The sequence below is a fragment of the Petromyzon marinus genome, chromosome 27 (genome assembly GCF_048934315.1).
Source record: "Petromyzon marinus isolate PM22_M1 ecotype Great Lakes invasive population chromosome 27, UKy_Petmar_22M1.pri1.0, whole genome shotgun sequence".
Lineage (NCBI taxonomy): Eukaryota > Metazoa > Chordata > Hyperoartia > Petromyzontiformes > Petromyzontidae > Petromyzon > Petromyzon marinus.
Genome location: NC_133693.1, coordinates 2,172,143 through 2,190,124, shown reverse-complemented (window position 1 = coordinate 2,190,124; position 17,982 = coordinate 2,172,143). Strand labels below are relative to the sequence as shown.

Here is a 17,982-nt window from a genome sequence, read left to right as displayed (position 1 = left end):
ACTTGTGAACTCCAAATATACAGGCGGGAGATAACATCTCACTACCCACGGTGGTTCACTTTCACGGTTATTATTTACGTGGTCATTAACAGGAAGTTATGTAACAACCATTTTAAATTACTGGTGGCTATCAAAGAATTCACTTTTATTGGCCATATAATCTAACAGGTACGACTAAAGTTTTGCTACTTTATCTGGTACAAATTTCTTCTTTGGCCCCATGGACTAATGAAATAGAAAGCTGTTCGTTTTGTCGATTATTAAAGCAATTTTCACTGTGTTTTGAGTGACGAACAGCTCATAATACATGCAAAATGAGCCGAATTCCAACATTTTTTTCGCAAGCTTGCTTTGTATGTAACCCGGGTAAATCCGTAACAAATAATAAAGTCAGAAGATGGATTCTGGTTTAGCAATCATTGGAAGGATTTGATAAACCATTTCGGTTCTTAATTGATTGTTCACGCTCACGGTGGCTTTCACACCGCATCCATTATTTTCATCTCCCCGCTCCTCTTTTCCGAACATAGATGGACTCGTCCACCTGAATAACTGCCAAATCGCTCTCCTTGGTGCTAACGTTTAAAAAAACCGCCACTTTTTTCAAATGTTCTTGCTGTGGTTTTCACACCTGATGATGATTGCTTGTGTTGCAGTCTAAGCGTCGTGAGAATTTTATTGTTTTATATTTGTATTATTTTATTGTTTCCCTTCTACGTGACTTTACCGAAAGAACCAAGAATACGAATCCCTGTAGTCACGAAAGCTTTCAATAAAAAAATAATAAAGAGTTAGCTGCACTGTAAAATAGCTGTGTTTGGCAAAACACGTGATTTGTAATAAATTGTCGCGTACTATGATCCACGTAGTGTGTTCGAAAGAGTGGCAGTACTCGACTGCTAATGCGCATTTCCTGAGGGAGGAAGTAAATAGTGGGCCCTGTTTTTTTGGAGGCCCTGAGTGCATTTTGAAAGACACTTGCGTGTGGTTTTCATTTTAAACTATTTTGATGTCAGATGTCGTGGCAGCCCTGCAATACCTTGCTCTTGCCACTGCTAGGGGAAGAGCTTCCACGGGAAGGAGCTCTCAAAAGCCCCTGCACAGCGTAATTTGCCTGCTCTTCCACTCTGGCTGGTCAATCTGGAGCATAACCCTGTGTAGAAAAACGGGATTTGGAATAATTTTAGCAAAAAAAATAACAGACAACATCCAAATCTGGGATACTATTGTCTTGCTTGCCGGTTATTTATTGAAATAAAATATAGTATTAAATAGTTGAAAGGTAATTTGCAAGTAAGAAATGTAATACACCAGGTCCCCCCCCCCCTTAAACTAGGACCAACAAGTTGCTTATATAATTGTGTTGTACACTGTGGTTAACAGTTATGTAATGTTCCATTGCTTTTCCTCTTACAATCACAAGAATTTGTCCTTCACTGCATTTTTACTTTGATATTCCCAGTGTGCTGTCATTGGAAGGGGGCATCAGTGTAATGCTAAATTAATTTTAACACAATATACAGGGAGTTTCAGAGCGTTATTATTTCACTTATTTTATTCTATTTATCTTCTCAAATTTCATATCCATTGACTTGATAATACATAAACCATAACACATGCTTTGTACTGTATAATACACGTGTTCACATCCGTTACATTCTATCTGCAGATGGACTGTTCCACATCGTACATTGTGGGCTGCTGTTTCACTAACTAAATTCCAGAAATCGTGTGTGCAAGTACAGAACAACGTCGCTTATCCGACCCGTCACCCACACGGTGCCAGTATTTGTGCACAGTGGTGAAACTGTCATTTTCCATAGATGTTCACAAATCTCTCCTTTTCACACACGTACCTATACAATCGTCAACAAAACTGCCTTCAAAGGAAAACAATATAGACAATTGGCCACACGTGCTATAACGAAGGGTTATTGCCCGAAACGTCATTGATCTTTTTTTTCATTTTAAAGCAGTGTTGATGACAAATGTGTTAGAGGTTTTTTTGTTGTTGCCGATTGTCCATGTGCACTGCTGCCAACGCAGCAGCATCAACAAATAAAGTACATAATTAGCGTCCTCCTATACAGGTACCGAAGTGCCCGGCGAGAGTCAGATATGCGACGTTTGTACTGTACCGCCAACTTTAGTTGGGTAATGGTTCGCACAAAAAATATTTTCGAGCTCCCACAACCCTAAAATTGGCAGAATAATTTACAACACAGATGCCCAGTCAGAGTTTAAACGTAAGACAGAGGACACAAAGAGGCTGTGTATAAATACACATCAGTGAACGGCAGGCCAATTTAAATGCCGCTTTCAAGGAAAAGTTTTTTTTTTATTGCCTCTCTAAACAACGCGGTATTACAGATGTCGCTGTGAAAACGTGCATGGAAAAATTGACAGCTTTTTTTTGCAAACGCTTTTATTGAATTTGGAGCTGTAAGTGCTGTTTGGCTCACGACCAGCAATGGACCACCTAGAGAGTTTGGGAATACGGCAGATTCTGCGGGATTCCCTCCCCCCCTTTTCCCAGGACCCACGAACTGCCAAAAAATTAAAGTTATCTGCATGAATTGTGGATCTTCCTACGTAAAAAGGAGATCTACAGTACAGAGTTACAACAATGCTCTTTATGTTTAACGTATCGGTGTGTAAACAGAAACAAATACAGTACTGCAAAATTCTACCAAAAGTTTAATTAATTCCACTTCGGCTATGAATAAACACTGTTGATGAAACGTAAACGTTTCACCTGTAAGTCTCCCCGAATGTAAATTTAATTACATATAAGCTATTGTTTGTGCAGTTATTATACTGTATATTAGGAATTTTTAGGATCACTTTTAAAATAAAAAAATATGCCTGCCTGGTCTTATTACAGATGCCAAGCTTACAGAAAATAAGGACATGCACTGTGCTGTGTATGTTGTTTGTACACTGTTTTGTGTTGTTTACTAACATCCTCCTCGATGAATAACATACATTCTCGCTTCGTATTTTTTAAAATCTTCTTCAGCATTGAAAGATGCCTACATATTAATAGAGCATGTGTTTTCTTCACAAACATCTAATGCGGGCACTGTATTAACTTTCGTTTTCGAGGTACGGTGTACATTTTTGTAATGCAATAACATTTAATGTTTCCTACACTGCATGTATAATAAGTATTACTTCGTGGGGAAGTCCACAGTTCTGTTTGACAGACCTACCCTTGCCATTGCAATGTGGAATTTCCACCACTGGCTCCTGTTTGTAAACAAGAGATGAACACCACCCTCAATGAACAATTGAGTAGGGAAATCACTGACTTTTTAATGCAAATTGCACACATTTTTGTTAAATATGCCATGTTTTCCACGAGAACAGAAGGACACTCGATGGCGCTCACGCCTTGTGGATTTCAGAAGTTGGACATTACACATTGAAAAAGGCCAAGCAAAAAGTGTCATCATCATGATCAAGATATATTTGGACAAACATTTCCGTAACTAGCCTATAATTTCTATATGCCGTCAGAAAGTGTAAAATACTGTCGCACGTTCCCTGAATACTGCACGAACCATTATACAATAGTCACGAACTAACCATTGGTGTGTAAAATATATACTGTGATAGATTAAAACGTTTGAGAGTTAAAATCCTTGTTATGTGTTAACTCAGCCCATCACATATTCAGGATCGAGTACCAATTTAGTCCATGGGACTAGGCCAACATTTTTGTCACTTGTTGCTCTCTTGATTTGACTTGCCGCAGGCCATAGGAATGTGGAATTTCCACCACTGACTCGGGGCTGTAAACAGAAGAAAGCTGTCACGTGAACAAATGTGCCAATTTGTTACTACTCCAGGACACCGACGCATTAGCAAACCCACAATTTTTTGCAGTTCTGAATACGACGTTTTGCTGGTGACTACAACCAGCATCATCAGGCAATTGTCAGAATTCTGGCAATCGCCTGATGTGGGTTTGCTGTCTAACACACCGGTGTGCTGAAAAGTAGTAACAAATGTACACATTTTGTTCACGTGCCAACCGTTACTAATTCGCTGTGTTGGGTGGAGGTGATTTTACAGTATGACACATTTACGTGTTCTAAGGTTACTGTTACTGAAGAGTTCAGTACAAAGCTGGGGTTGCTTGTTCCGTGACGTTTCTGATCTGATGTGGAGATACAGCTACAGTTTTTGAGCTTCGGGGGATGCGGTTTTCAGTTTTTCCCAAATCAAATAAATGTAAGGTTTTGCAAAAAAAACCCTATGATATGCAGGACGCGGCATATCCACTCACGTTATCGAGGATGCACTTTAGGCTTGACCTCGACGTACCGCTTGCAGGCATTGTCACGCCAGTGCAACAGCTATTCTAGTTATTGTTCCAGTTCTAGTTATCATAGTTACACCTACCTGAGTTTGTCGCCAGAGACGAGCAGATGGATGAATTTGACACCAGATTTGAGTGTAAATTTTGATGTTGGTTTCTACTGTTACAAAGGTTATTGCGATTAACGTTCCAAAGTGTTTTTGGCTTGTACTGAGTGTTCTTTGGCACGATGTCCAACGTTTCACTCCAGGGAGCTGGGACCTTCAATATTCGTTTAAGTTTTCCATGATGCCCGACGTTTCGCTCCGCGTGCCGAGAGCCCCTGCGATTCAGTTCCATCAATTCAGTTGCTGAAGAAGTTGCCAGCACTCGGAGCGGATCGTCAGGAGCTTGGGCTGAACAACATGCGGCACAACCAGAAAACACATCCGAGAGCCGTGTGTAGCATTGGTTTTCCCCGATTCGGGAGCGCCGAGTCTCTGATCATGCCACGCAAAGCTGCCAAAGTGTGTGTGTGTTTTAGGCGCAGCAAGAAAACTCCCTATTTGGTTTTCCTACGTGAATTGTAATGCCAGTTTGGCACGCAGTGGATTGTCTCAGGCTCCGAAACTAGACGCGTTATAGAGCTCTGTGGCGTTGTGCACAGCTGAGAGGAGCCGATTTTTTTCTCTCCCGTTTTTGTTTGCTTGCAACAGCAGATATCGTTTCCTGGAGTGCTTGTAATGTTTTCTTATGGTACCGCTTTAACAAATTGACACTTCTAATTCAAATTGGATATATATAGCCGTACATTATTCCATAATAAAGTCGTACATTTAATGCTGCATAGGCATGCACGGTTGTGCTGCTGTGTTTGTGGCCCTTGACGTGTTTTGGGATTGTACTGCCACTGCGTGTTGTCTGGCACGATGTCTTCACGTTTCCCGCTACGTGCTAGGAGCTTCTCCCATTCAACACGCGGTACAATCCCAAAACACATCCTAGAAAACACAGAACAGGGCTACAAAGCCGTACATTTAAAATAAATATTTACAGCATCCAGATGCAATACTCTTTTTGTGTGAAACGGCATCATAAGCTCATAACACTGACGCATAACTTGCATGTGATGACTAATGTAAGTTATTCCAATTTTTTTACGCCTAATTTGGGAGGAAGAGTTTGATGGATTTTCTCTTTGAAATATCGGTGGATTTGTGAGGCCTTCATCGAGCAGTGGATTAACCATGGCTGATGATGATAGTGATGAAGCTCTATGCGTTTCGTGTTAAACTTCAATATTTAACACTAAAAAATATTCATTCTTAGGGTAAAATAAAATCGTAAAACAAATACTCCTATGCAAAATACATCACTTTTGAATATAAATCATATTCCAATTTATTTTTGTTCTAAATTAGAACACAAGTTAAAATGCAAAGCACGATACTAAAAGATGGCAAGCTACCTTTTTTTGGATGTCCTAATAAAAAAGAGACCTGATGGTTCAATGAGCCACTCTGTCTACAGGAAAGCTACCCATACGGATGCTTACCTGAAACCGGATTCCCACCACCATCTATCCCAGAATAATTTTCTCATCAAGACTCTGCACCGTAGAGCCCAATGCATATCCGACCAGGAACACATAGCCAGTGAACTCAAGCATGTACACCAAGCTCTTAAGGCTAATGGTTACTCCGACTACACAATCCGCAAAGCTATCACTCCAACCATGAAGAAGGACCCTTTTGAGGAGCCTTTCAGAACCATCACTTTACCCTACATCGCGGGGATCACAAAAAGATCTCCAAAATCTTGAATAAACACATGATCCAGGTCCGATTCAACACATTACATAAAATCCGTGATCTGGTTCCGTCTGTAAAAGATGTGATTCCGGACATACAGTAGCCTGGTGTCTACAAACTAAGTTGCCTCTGTGGTCGTAGTTACATTGGAGAAACCAAACGACATGTCTCAGACTGCATTCGTGAACACAAAGCAGATCTAAAACACGGTAGGACCAACACCTCGGCCGTGGCAGATCACTGTTATAATTCAGTAGGTCACATGACATTGACTTCTCCAAGACAGAGGTTCTTTGCAAGCCATCTCGCTACCATGAGAGATTCGTTCATGAGGCTATCCACGTATACAGACACAGAGACAATTTCAACCGAGAAGATGGATTCTGGCTTAGCAATCATTGGAAGGATTTCATAAACCATTTCGGGTCTTAATTGATTGTTCACGCTTACGGTGGCTTTCAGACTGCATCCATTATTTTCGTCTCCCCCCTCCTCTTTTCCAAACATAGATGGACTCGTCCACCTGAATAACTGCCAAATCGCTCTCCGTGGTGCTAACGTTAAAAAAAACCGCCACTTTTTTCAAATTTTCTTGATGTGGTTTTCACACCTGATGATGATTGCTTGTGTTGCAGTCGAAACGTGAGAATTTTATTGTTTCATATTTTTATTATTTTATTGTTTCCTTTCTATGTTACTTTACCGACGGAACCAAGAATACACCATACTCACGTCATATCACATCAAAATCAGAAATTACATTTTATGCAAAGACATTCTATATTCAGACTTTGCAGCAGCATCCTGAATTAACTGCGGCACACCCAGTGCGGTATATATGACCATGGGCTAACTAATTTCCTATAGACGTTAACAAATCCAACCTTTTCATACTCAGTATTGCATTCCCAATCTCATACATTCGCTTTCGTTCTGAGCTACAGTTAGGCATTTGTTAATATTTAAAGCGATTTACATGCAGAATTTTTTTGACCCGTACCCTATACGTGTCCACTCGCGATGTCACTCATTCCCCACAGATGTTCACATATCTGACCCTCTCCCATTGCCCACCCACACAGCACCTCGGCACCCAGCGAGTTGGAATATGCGACGTACTGTATTATCCTTACAGTGTTGCCTTGAAGTGCTTTAGCTCCACTCGTAAGAATGCTCTTTCGCGTTCTCCGTGTGTCCGCATTGGAAGCCAAATGTTCTGGAAAACCGATCCACATAAACAACATTTTCGGACTGTATGCCAACCCGAACGTGCCAAGCTAAAATTAGATGTCGAGTCAACATATTTTGGAGTTTGCTTATCATTGCTACATTTATGAGCAGCCAATTCAGCGATTTTTTTTTCCTCTCTTCGGAGTAAAAGTTTTTTTTTTTAATACAGAGAAATTTCAGTCGAGAGCATTTTATTGTTGACGTCAACTTAGAATTGCGTTAAAATTAAACGCCATTCAAATCTTCAAAGGAAATTTTGCCCTGGCGAGCTGCAAAATACATGAAAAACCCGTCGTATTTGACACGTTATTGGTTTATTTGGGGTTAGATCATTGCGTAGATGCTGTATAATGTGAAATAAAGCTATGCAGCCTCCCACCACCGGACAAGACGCCAACCAAATCAACACGTGCCGTAAATGTTCCAATTGATTGTTTTTCAATTATGAATCATAATATTGGTCGTGAAAACCTACGTGTGGAGTTTATTTGACAGTTTGCGTTTGGTTTTAGTTTAAAGATACGACCACATGAATGCCAATAAAACATCCAGTGGAGATATTTTTTCTCTCTCAAGAGACGCTGAACGCTACATAATCGAGTCTTGTTGCTTGACCTTTTACCGTATATACTCTACGTTATGACATGGATATTATTTTAGTTTCACAGCAAAAAAATCGATATCGGGCTTTTTGTTTCTTGTTTTCACCTGCGGTTAAAACGTCTGGGTTTGTATGCAGCAGTAATGTATATTTTGTATATACAGTATATCTGATTGTATAAGTCATCGATTATGCCATAACACAATAATTGGTGGTGGGGAACAGTCTCACCTCTGTTCCCATGTGTGCCACTGGACGGGAGGTGCTGGGCTGTGCTTGGTGACATCATTGACATCATCAACCGTGTCACTGGCTGTGGCTCGTGGCGGGGGTTTCCCGCCTTCAGGAGAAAAGTTGTAGGGGATGGCCGCTATTTTTTAAGGTGCCTGAGTAATCCACGAAAAAAAGTCATTTATTTTTATAATTGTTCGATTAATTAACCTCGACTAATTGTCAGAGCTGTAACTTTGCACCTTTGCTGGATGAGTAGGGTTGAAATTATGCTCTCATGCCTGCATGTGTGTGGGTGGACATCACAATTAAGCGTTTCGTTGTAAGATGGGTTGGGTTTTGGGTTGGGTTTTGGGCAGGGGGGGGGGGGGCACGTGTGTGCTTGCGGTCATGAACCTCCAAGAGCCGTAAAACCACGACGAGCGAGAACGTTTGTTTGTTGTGACACGTGGAGTAAGTGGTACAGGGCAGCCCTCCGGGCCAGGAAATTTTTAGCAGACTCTGTAATCATTTGATATAGTTCTGGAAGGGCCAGAATGGGGATGACGAGACTGGCTGCTCTCCAAACCAACACTGGCTATAATCAGTTACATCGAGGTCATTGGAATCTGGAGTATAGGCAATGCTCAGCTCGTCCGGTCATGAAGTAACAATTAAAGGTGCGGCCCTGGCAATTTCCTGCTCGTCTCATTGCTTGCAGAAGTGTCTCAACGAGAGGGAGCTTTAGGGTGCCCTTCTAAGAGGGTATTTTTAACCTACGCTACTACGTTTGGCCAGACGTTTAGTAAAGGTGAGAGTACTCGGACTTTATCCTGCAATATATAACCTGCTGAGCAAAGAACTGAGGTTTACCCATTTATACATCTGGGTCGATAGAGGCAGCTGAGCTTAAAGAAACCTTCCCCATTTTAACCATTTACTACTATAATGAGCCAAGAATATCTGTGTTCCATGCGTGACGTCACTCCACGTCGACCAGCCCCCCTCATTAATAATCATGAAGAGGTGACGTATTCCAAATGGACACCCCCCCATTAATTAATACTAATTAGCGGGTGACGTCACTCCCCATGGGGGGCGAGGCCCCTCTTCCTCAGCGTCAACTTATCACCCTCACTACAAAGGCAGAACCCTCACGTCACGCGATCTCCATAACGCTATTGAGACAAGTAAAAAGGACGTCATGATGAACAAGGGATTATAACCTTTAAATGAAATAAGTCTGTCACCGTAGCCTTACAAACTGCACACGAGTTGATGCAATTAATATCACGTCGCGGTCTGCTTTTCGCTTTCAAGTTTCAGATTTACTGCAATACACCCGTCCTTGGATGGGCAAAAGGCTAGTTGTAAAGTAATTGTCAAATGACACAATCACTCTTTCCACGACCCTTCCCTTAAGTCTTTAAAACGAATTTCAGTTTCAACAGCGTCCAGCTACAACGCAGAAAAGGCATCCACGTGGTGTTGGTTGTTATCACGTTTTATGTGCAGTGGGCAGCAGAGGGCAGTGCATAAACATGTGTTGTACTGCACTTCTATGATATCGCGTCCATACCATCTGCCACCTTCAACACTGCACTGATCAGCTTGGTGAAGTATGGCCAAAATAACCCACACGATCCACATGGCATTGTGAGGCCCTCATCCAGCAGTGACATGACAGAAGTGATGCGTGAAAGAGGTTTGAGCTATCCCATCAATTGTCAGGATTTTTGTATCGAATGTTCTTGTATAATCGCGGCGAACGAGGATCAAGCGTGGCGTTAGCAGGATGTCTTTAGCTATGCCGGCACTCTCTGATGTTCTATAGCTCTCTAACATGCTGTCGAGTTGTTAGCGCACGCCGTTCGACCTGATGTCCAACGTTCACTGCAGCACTTTCTTTGGGACTCTTTTTCTTCCTCAGGAACCATTCCTGATGAGCTGCCAGTACATGGAGTGAAACTTCGGACATCATGCCAAACAAATCTCGGAAATGGCATCGGAAAGCTGTACAGCACAACTGTGAAAATATGCGCAGTTTAATGTTTTATGGTTTAAAATACCGATGTATGGTATAGTGCAAAAACAAGTACGTGTATTTTGTAATTGATTCTCGCTAGGGTGCCACTCGACATTCAAGTTTGTTGTTTTCAAGGTCACAGATTGCTGGCTTTATTCAGTTTTCTTTTTAACCTTCAAGCACTACAATTTTAAAGACAATCCCTCAATGTTAAACGGTTGCTCAACGGAGTTTAAGAATGCATTACAATTAATACATAGAGTCGTAGTATAGAGGCATAGACGCGGAGAAGAATTAAAAAAAGCGAGTCTGAGCAACGTGTAATTATTAACATATCGGTGACATTTTCAGCAATTGACTTTTACACAAAGAGCAATACGGGCGCCGTGGTGGCAAGATGTTGACTCCCTCGCCTGGTATGCAGGAGGTAATGGGTTTGATCCCGACCCTAACGCTTGTGTATTTGGAGTTTGCGTGTCTTTCTCTCTCTCCCTCTGGTCGCTTGGATTTTTCTACAGATCCTCCGGTTTTTCCGTCCACATTTATAATCAACAAGCGTTTAGAGTATTTGGCTGCGATACGTTTCCACACGATAAGCCACTTTGTTGAGTTATCCTTTGTGGCCATGTCGCTTCTCTAAAAGAGCTCCATAGCTGAGTGTGCCTTACCTTGTAAAATAAAAAAAATAGCAATAGTTTTAACACACTGAGAGGATGTGAGCAAAGAAAACCGAAAATTCCCATTCCCATATGCTGATTGAGTGGCACCCGAATTATTGCGTTCCATATACAGTACCTACAACACCGCTATTATTCAGTGGCTGATTACAAAGTAAACAGATGCAGCTCAAAAACTAAATTAAAAGTAGTTTGTACGAATGTCCATAAGGACAATTGCGCGCCGCTTAGCTTGAATATTTTTGCTTCAGTGGTATTCCAAAATTTCTTGGCATTTCCTTTGCCACTCAGGTTATTCACTTGTTTTGCTGCCGGTGACAGTGTGAGTACAGTGTAACGTCTCATATCCGACCATCACGTTTCCGCCCTGAGCAGTACATAGTATAACAGTCATTTGTGATAGACGTTCACAAATCCGACCTTTTCACATGCAGTCTTGTAATTCTTAATCTTGAATACATTCACTACTACTAAAGCACAGCAAAACGTTTCCCACATTTAAAGCAGTTTGCGCTTCAACTTTGTCCACTATCTGACTTGGGCGTGGGTGTAATGGTCATATTTTCTAAAGATGTTCACTTGTCCAACCGTATCACATATCCAGCTATAACAGTACCTCAGTCCCCAGGGAGTTGTAGTCGCATATCCACCAGCGCGTGACTCGTACCCAATGCGACATTGGTGCCGTGCAGGTACACTGGTACAATGACTCTAAACGCCGGCTCAAGCCCCACGTTTGGGATTGCGAGTTGTGTTCAGCTACAGTGATTTGCACCTTGCTTCCTTGTGTGAGCGTTTTGAATGCTGCTGCGTTCTCTTTTTGATTCATGTTGCAATCTCGGATCGCACTCCCAGATTGTGTTTTTAGACGTTTGTTTTCTAGTTGTACCCCACGTTTGAATGGTACGATCTGCAACCCTTTCGCTAGCCGTGCGCCGAGAGCTTTCGGTTTCTGAAGAAGGTGAACAACATGCAGCATTAAGACCCTAAAACACATCGGAGAGTTTTGTAGCACAGCCGTAAAGACTCACGCAGTAGCAACCACACATTTAGTCCGTGGATCTGAGCAGAATTCAGTACTACAAGCGGTAGAAAATATGTAGCAATTCCAGTTTGTGCATATGGCTAATACAGTGTATTGTGTAATAGCATGCTTATTAAATAAGGTTATTGTACACTTCACTTTCTGGGAAGTTAAATATGTTGGTATAAGTTACGTGGTGCCAACAATTAAAATATTTGGTGTTGGCCCATATACTAATTGGTTTACACGTAAGCTTGGAAATGGCTTTGCTACTTTTGATTTAGCGCAATATTGCCGAACTGATGAGATCAGGCTGATTCCAGGTGATTTGATCAAGGTTAGCTTCATAGCTCCCCGAGAATTCTCCTTCAGCACTGTATTTTGCAGCAGCAGTTTACGTAACAATCAGAATGCGTGCGCATTATTTCGATGTGTTTTTTTGGTGGTTAATTGAGTCTTTCATTGACTCGTGGGACTTCATCGCGGTTAAACATTTCTGGAATAAATAAACGAGGGAATGTTTGCGTGCGACGGAGAGGTCGCGCCATGGCACTGACCTTGCCCCTTGTTTTTCAGGGCTCGTGTGGGCGGGTGCTGAAGATGTCCTCGGACCTGCTATGTGAGTAGCTTGCTGACCAGTCCAGGCTCTCTTGCTTCACACGTGAGTGGAGGATGCATGCGGATGAAACCGCCTGGTTGCATCTCAGTTGTTTTACACCTGCCGGTGAAATGTAGCGCTTGCCACGGCACTCGTCCAGTCGAGCCACGGTCTCGTGCAAGTACGTACAGCAAAGTCGGGATGAGCCATCTCGCGCTCGCGTGACCTGTATACCTGTGCTGTCGCTCTAGAGCTCTTTGAGAGGGAGGCCATGTTCTAAATATCCAGCCAAAGGATTTCACACAACTGCTTGAATTTGCCGGACCTGCATTTGCCAAAGGGAAGCATGTGCAAGCGTTTAAACCTGAGTCGCTGAAAAGTTTTAAACGTTTTGACAGTAAAAATGGCCACGGGTGTAAAGGGGGTCAGCCAGGCTCACAGTGGCGTTAGTGTCGGCAGGGAGAGAACCCCTGGGTTTGACGAGTCCCCCTTGCTCTGCCGTGACGGGCCAATTGGGGAGACGCGTTACGAGCGCGGGTACCCTCGTCACATCATTCGGCCTCGCCGCTCTGTTTTGCTTTGCTCTCGGGGACGGCCCTTGCCTGGGGAGCGTGCCCACTCCGGGGCGGGGCGTGCGCACGCTCCGGTAGAATAGGCAACTGCCCCGCGCCTGGCTTGGGAAGCTGCGAGACCGCACGCGCGCACACGCAGAGACACACACGCAGAGATGCGCTCGCTCTTTGTCACCAGAGGCTTCGCGTCGGCATCCGCTTCGCACCAACGCAAACTTGCGCACGATTGATTCCGAAGTTGAGGAACAGCTTAGCCGGATCTAATTGATGCATGCAGTCACAATCGATGAGTTTAGCGTATGCATAACTGAATGAAGTGAATAAAAAGGGCAAAAGGCTTGAGCACAGTTGGGCTGTTCGATTTCGTTTAGTCTCGATCGTTGGGGTACACTGCTTATGTCATATTTTTTAACATAGTATTTGGTCTGAAATCACTTGCTTACTGAGTCATCATTTCAAATACAATTTGTTCTCGTGCCTCGAGATGTACTGCATGGTAGATGTGGTATAAATAATCATTGACAATGCTGATAAATTCTGACCACGGGGGGCATATGTAAGTGTAAAGCCTGTTTTTGGGCATCCGACATGTTGTTGACTGGCCTTTGCTGCGCATGTGTATAAATAGGTGACGACAAAAGTGCTATTAATAGTGTTTTTGTGACAGCCATGATTCCTGCCTTGGCAATAGTTCAAGTGACCCACAGTTCCTAGACAGCAACTAAACCCATCTACGTGTCATTACCCAAGAATGCGAGTTGTACCCAGTACAAAAGGAGTCCAAACGGCGGGCATTATCTCATGCCAGTGCGCTGTTTATTGTGAGAGGCTGGGCTGACTGCTTTCGGAAGTGGTAATTGGGCCCAGCGGTGGAGGTCTGGAGGAGATGAGGCATTTCCTGGGCCTATTCCTGCTCGCGGAACGCGATTCGTGATTACGCATCGTTTGGCAATAATGCGAGAGGTTGGGAATTTGGAAGGTGGTGACGATGACTCTGAATTGCATTTCCTGTGCTCATAACGTGATTCATATTTAAGAAAATATTTGTTGGACGACTTAAATTACATATTGAAATCGAACATGTGTATGCTCTTTTAGAGATGGGTTTCTTTTTTTACTTAAAGTTTACAAATATTGAAGGTGTGGCAATTTTTTTTTATCTAAAGCAAGTTTTTCTCAAGTATTAATTATAATTTAGTCATACTTGTCATCATACTGAAGTCTCACATGTTCAGGTGGAACGCCTGACTGCACACACACCTATATTTGGTGGTGCAAAACAGATTGGTCATGAGTTGAACACTCGCACCGCATGTGTGTGTGCTTGCGCAAGCGCACACGAAGGGCCACATTTCTGTCGGGTCTGTTCGGGTCCATGACCTGTGACATTTCTGCACCTGACACTCCACTTCCAGTATACCTATTCCTATGGATGCGGCACATAGTCACATGCCACTTACTCCAGTCTACCAGCGAAACCGGAAAATATTCAGCGAGAAATGAATCCCTGCGGAGGAGGCATGTTTGTGTCTTGTGTGTCCATCCTCAACGTGTGGCGTACATGGACAAGGGACGTGCGGTGGTGTGTGAGAACGAGACACCTATTTGTGGGGAGTGCAGGGCTGGATAGCCTGCCGTGGAGTGAAGGACAGAGGAGAGCGAAGCCATGCCCTTTAGCACGAGAGCTGGAGCTGAGAACCAGAATCCCATCTGGTTCGACCGCTGCACGCTCCTGACGTTCAAGCGGGGTTTCACACTCGACGTTAAACTCCAATTGAGATGGAATATTCGTCGAAGATGGACCTCACTTGAGCATCGTTCGACTGTTACTATGTTCGACTGTTTCTATGTCAAGGTTCGTGATGTAAAATTTTAATCAGCTGACTAAAGTTCCTTTTGTCTGGCTAATAGTTGTAGCCTTTGGCCTTTTACCTTTTTTACTTGCAGCTATATTCAGATTATTGTACCATGCCATCTTTCTGTCCCCCAGTGATAACCTCACATCGCGGTGGCGAGATCTTAACGCACTTACCTGGTATCCAGGAGGTCGTGGGTTCGATCCGGACACTTACGCCTGTATATTTGAAGTTTGCATGTCTCTCTCCCCGTGGTCGCGTGGATTTTTCTCCGGGTCCTCCGGTTTTTCCCTCCACATTTGGAATCAACGTGCGTTTAGAGTATTTGGCTGCTATACATTTCCACATAAGCCACTTCGTTGAGCTGTCATTTGTGATAGCCAGGTCGCCTCTGTGGGCCTTACCTGCTAAAATAAAAAAAAGTTTTTAGTTTAGTTTCAAATATAAGGAGTCGTGTTGTGGCTCCAAAGCGGTGCATGGTTCATCAGTTCAAACCTCCTCCTCCTTCTGTGCCCCTATTGTGCGACCGGGGTCATGGTATCACAAAGCGTGTGTTCCTACACATGACTGCCCACATTGCACGGGGGAGTTAAAGGTCTCATTGTAACCTTCACATTGATAGGCGACTGTGGACCATTTTCAATTGCAGGTTAACCACATGGAATAATTGAAAAACCACAAAAGGTCTCTTGTTTAATTCACAAGTTTGCATATACACGGAAATAACCTTCGTAATAGATATGTAATTAGATTAAAAATAAACGTTGTCGCAGGCACCTATTAAGAGCTATTCGCTATAAAATAGATTTTTTTTTAAACATTGTTGCATAAACGAAAAACTGTTTATGTGTTGCCTAACACATTTAGGTGTTGTGGCTGGCAAGTGCTTGTGGGTTGTTAGTGACAGTGTTGTGCGTCTCTGTCAAGGCTGAGTTACTTTGTGTTGCTCTGCAGCCCTCCGAGTGTTTTCCAAGAAATGTATCCAAAAGTGTGCACAGTTTGGGCGGTATGTTGGTTGCCTGTCCTCCACCCCAACTAACTGAGACAAAAACTAAGATTGTGCTCCAGGTGAAGCTGGCTATGCACATTTAGTTTTACAATACTATATACATACTAGTTTTTAAAGCCTGTCTTTGCCAGGCAATCGTTTTCAATAAATATAATTAACCTATGATTTTTGTTAGAATTTTTATTTTATCTACGATCAGACACAAACAACTACTCAAAAATTTGTATTTTTCTGCAAAAAATGTTGACGATTTGATTCAACTCAAAGACGTGTAGTGTTGTGTATTCGGGAGACATCGGAGACGGTTCTTGGAGGCAACACTTTATTAAACCACCACGCTCAGCAGTACAGTCCCAGAACACTCAGGGTTACTGTCCTCCTACACCTACTGTCTGGGGAGGTACTGCCTCCGGGCTAACGTGCCCTAACACAGGGCTACACTCAGGGTCCTCCTACACCACTGTCTAGGGAGGTACTGCCTCCGGGCTAACGTGCCCTAACACAGGGCTACACTCAGGGTCCTCCTACACCATTGTCTAGGGAGGTACTGCCTCCGGGCTAACGTGCCCTAACACAGGGCTACACTCATGGTCCTCCTACACCACTGTCTAGGGAGGTACTGCCTCCGGGCTAACGTGCCCTAACACAGGACTACACTCAGGGTACTCCTACACCACTGCCTGGGGAGGGTACTGCTTCCGGGCTAACGTGCCCTAACACAGGACTACACTCAGGGTCCTCCTACAGCTACTGTCTAGTGAGGGTACTGCCTCCGGGCTAACGTGCCCTAACACAGGACTACACTCAGGGTCCTCCGGCTACGGGCGCCTAGGGGGAGGCTATTCTAACTCGCCCTAGCCAGGGTGCGAGTTCCGACCACTGACCCACTGGACCCGGCCCTTACAAGGACATCGGGCCAGGGGTTCCCAGGGTCTCACCACTGAGCCGCACAGAGTCCTGGCCCTGATAAGGACAGTGGGGCTAGGGGTCTCAGGGTCTATCTAGCTGGTCTTCGGCTTCTGTCTTCAACTGGTCCCCAGCCTGTAGAGACGTCCGCCTTTTATCCACCTCCCAACCGAGGGGCGGGTCCCGGGGGATCCCAGGACACCCCACAGCCCCCTCCCCCTGGGAAGGGCCTCGGGGGATCCCAGGACACCCCATAGCCCATTTACGCCCCTACAGACGTAACCATCGGAAACCGCTCAATTTTAACCTTCCGTTCTTTTTTATTGGTAAGAACACACATATTCTTGGTTCTTTCGGTAAAGTCACGTAGAAGGGAAACAATAAAAATATAAAAAATTAAATTCTCACGACGTTTCGACTGCAACACAAGCAATCATCATTAGGTGTGAAAACCACAACAAGAAAATTTGAAAAAAGTGGCGGTTATTTTTAACATTAGCACCACGGAGAGACTTGACAGTTTGTTCAGATCGATGAGTCCATCTATGTTCGGAAAATAGGAGGGGGGAGACGAAAAATAATGGATGCGGTCTGAAAGCCACCTTAAGTGTGATCAATCAATTAAGACCCGAAATAGTTTATCAAATCCTTCCAATGATTGCTAAGCCAGAATCCATCTTCTCGGTTGAAATTGTCTCTGTGTTTGTATATGTGGATAGCCTCATGAACGAATCTCTCATGGTAGCCAGATGGCTTAGCAATCATTGGAAGGATTTGATAAACCATTTCGGGTCTTAATTGATTGATCACGCTTAAGGTGGCTTTCAGACCGCATCCATTATTTTTCGTCTCACCCCTCCTCTTTTCCGAACATAGATGGACTCGTCCATCTGAACAAACTGTCAAATCTCTCTCCTTGGTGCTAACGTTAAAAATAACCGCCACTTTTTTAAAATTTTATTGTTGTGGTTTTCACACCTGATGATGATTGCTTGTGTTGCAGTTGAAACGTCGTGAGAATTTTATTGTTTTATATTTGTATTATTTTATTGTTTCCCTTCTACGTGACTTTACCGAAAGAACCAAGAATATGAATCCTTGGAGTCACGAAAGCTTTAAATAAAAAAACACACGTGTATTAACTTAATACCCTATGAGG

General features: G+C 43.4%; 1 protein-coding gene across 3 annotated transcripts in view; it reads left to right on the top strand.

Annotated features, from left to right (window-relative positions):
* LOC116946651 (zinc finger protein PLAG1-like) overlaps positions 1–17,982 on the top strand; it is a 46,903-nt gene that overhangs the window by 9,382 nt on the left and 19,539 nt on the right. For 2 of the 3 annotated variants that reach the window (XM_032961803.2, XM_076070005.1), the window contains exon 2: positions 12,459–12,501. The gene's annotated coding sequence lies outside the window, so the exon portion shown is untranslated. Of the gene's footprint in view, positions 1–12,458; positions 12,544–17,982 lie in introns of all 3 variants that reach the window. The other variant, XM_032961806.2, reaches the window with a different exon arrangement.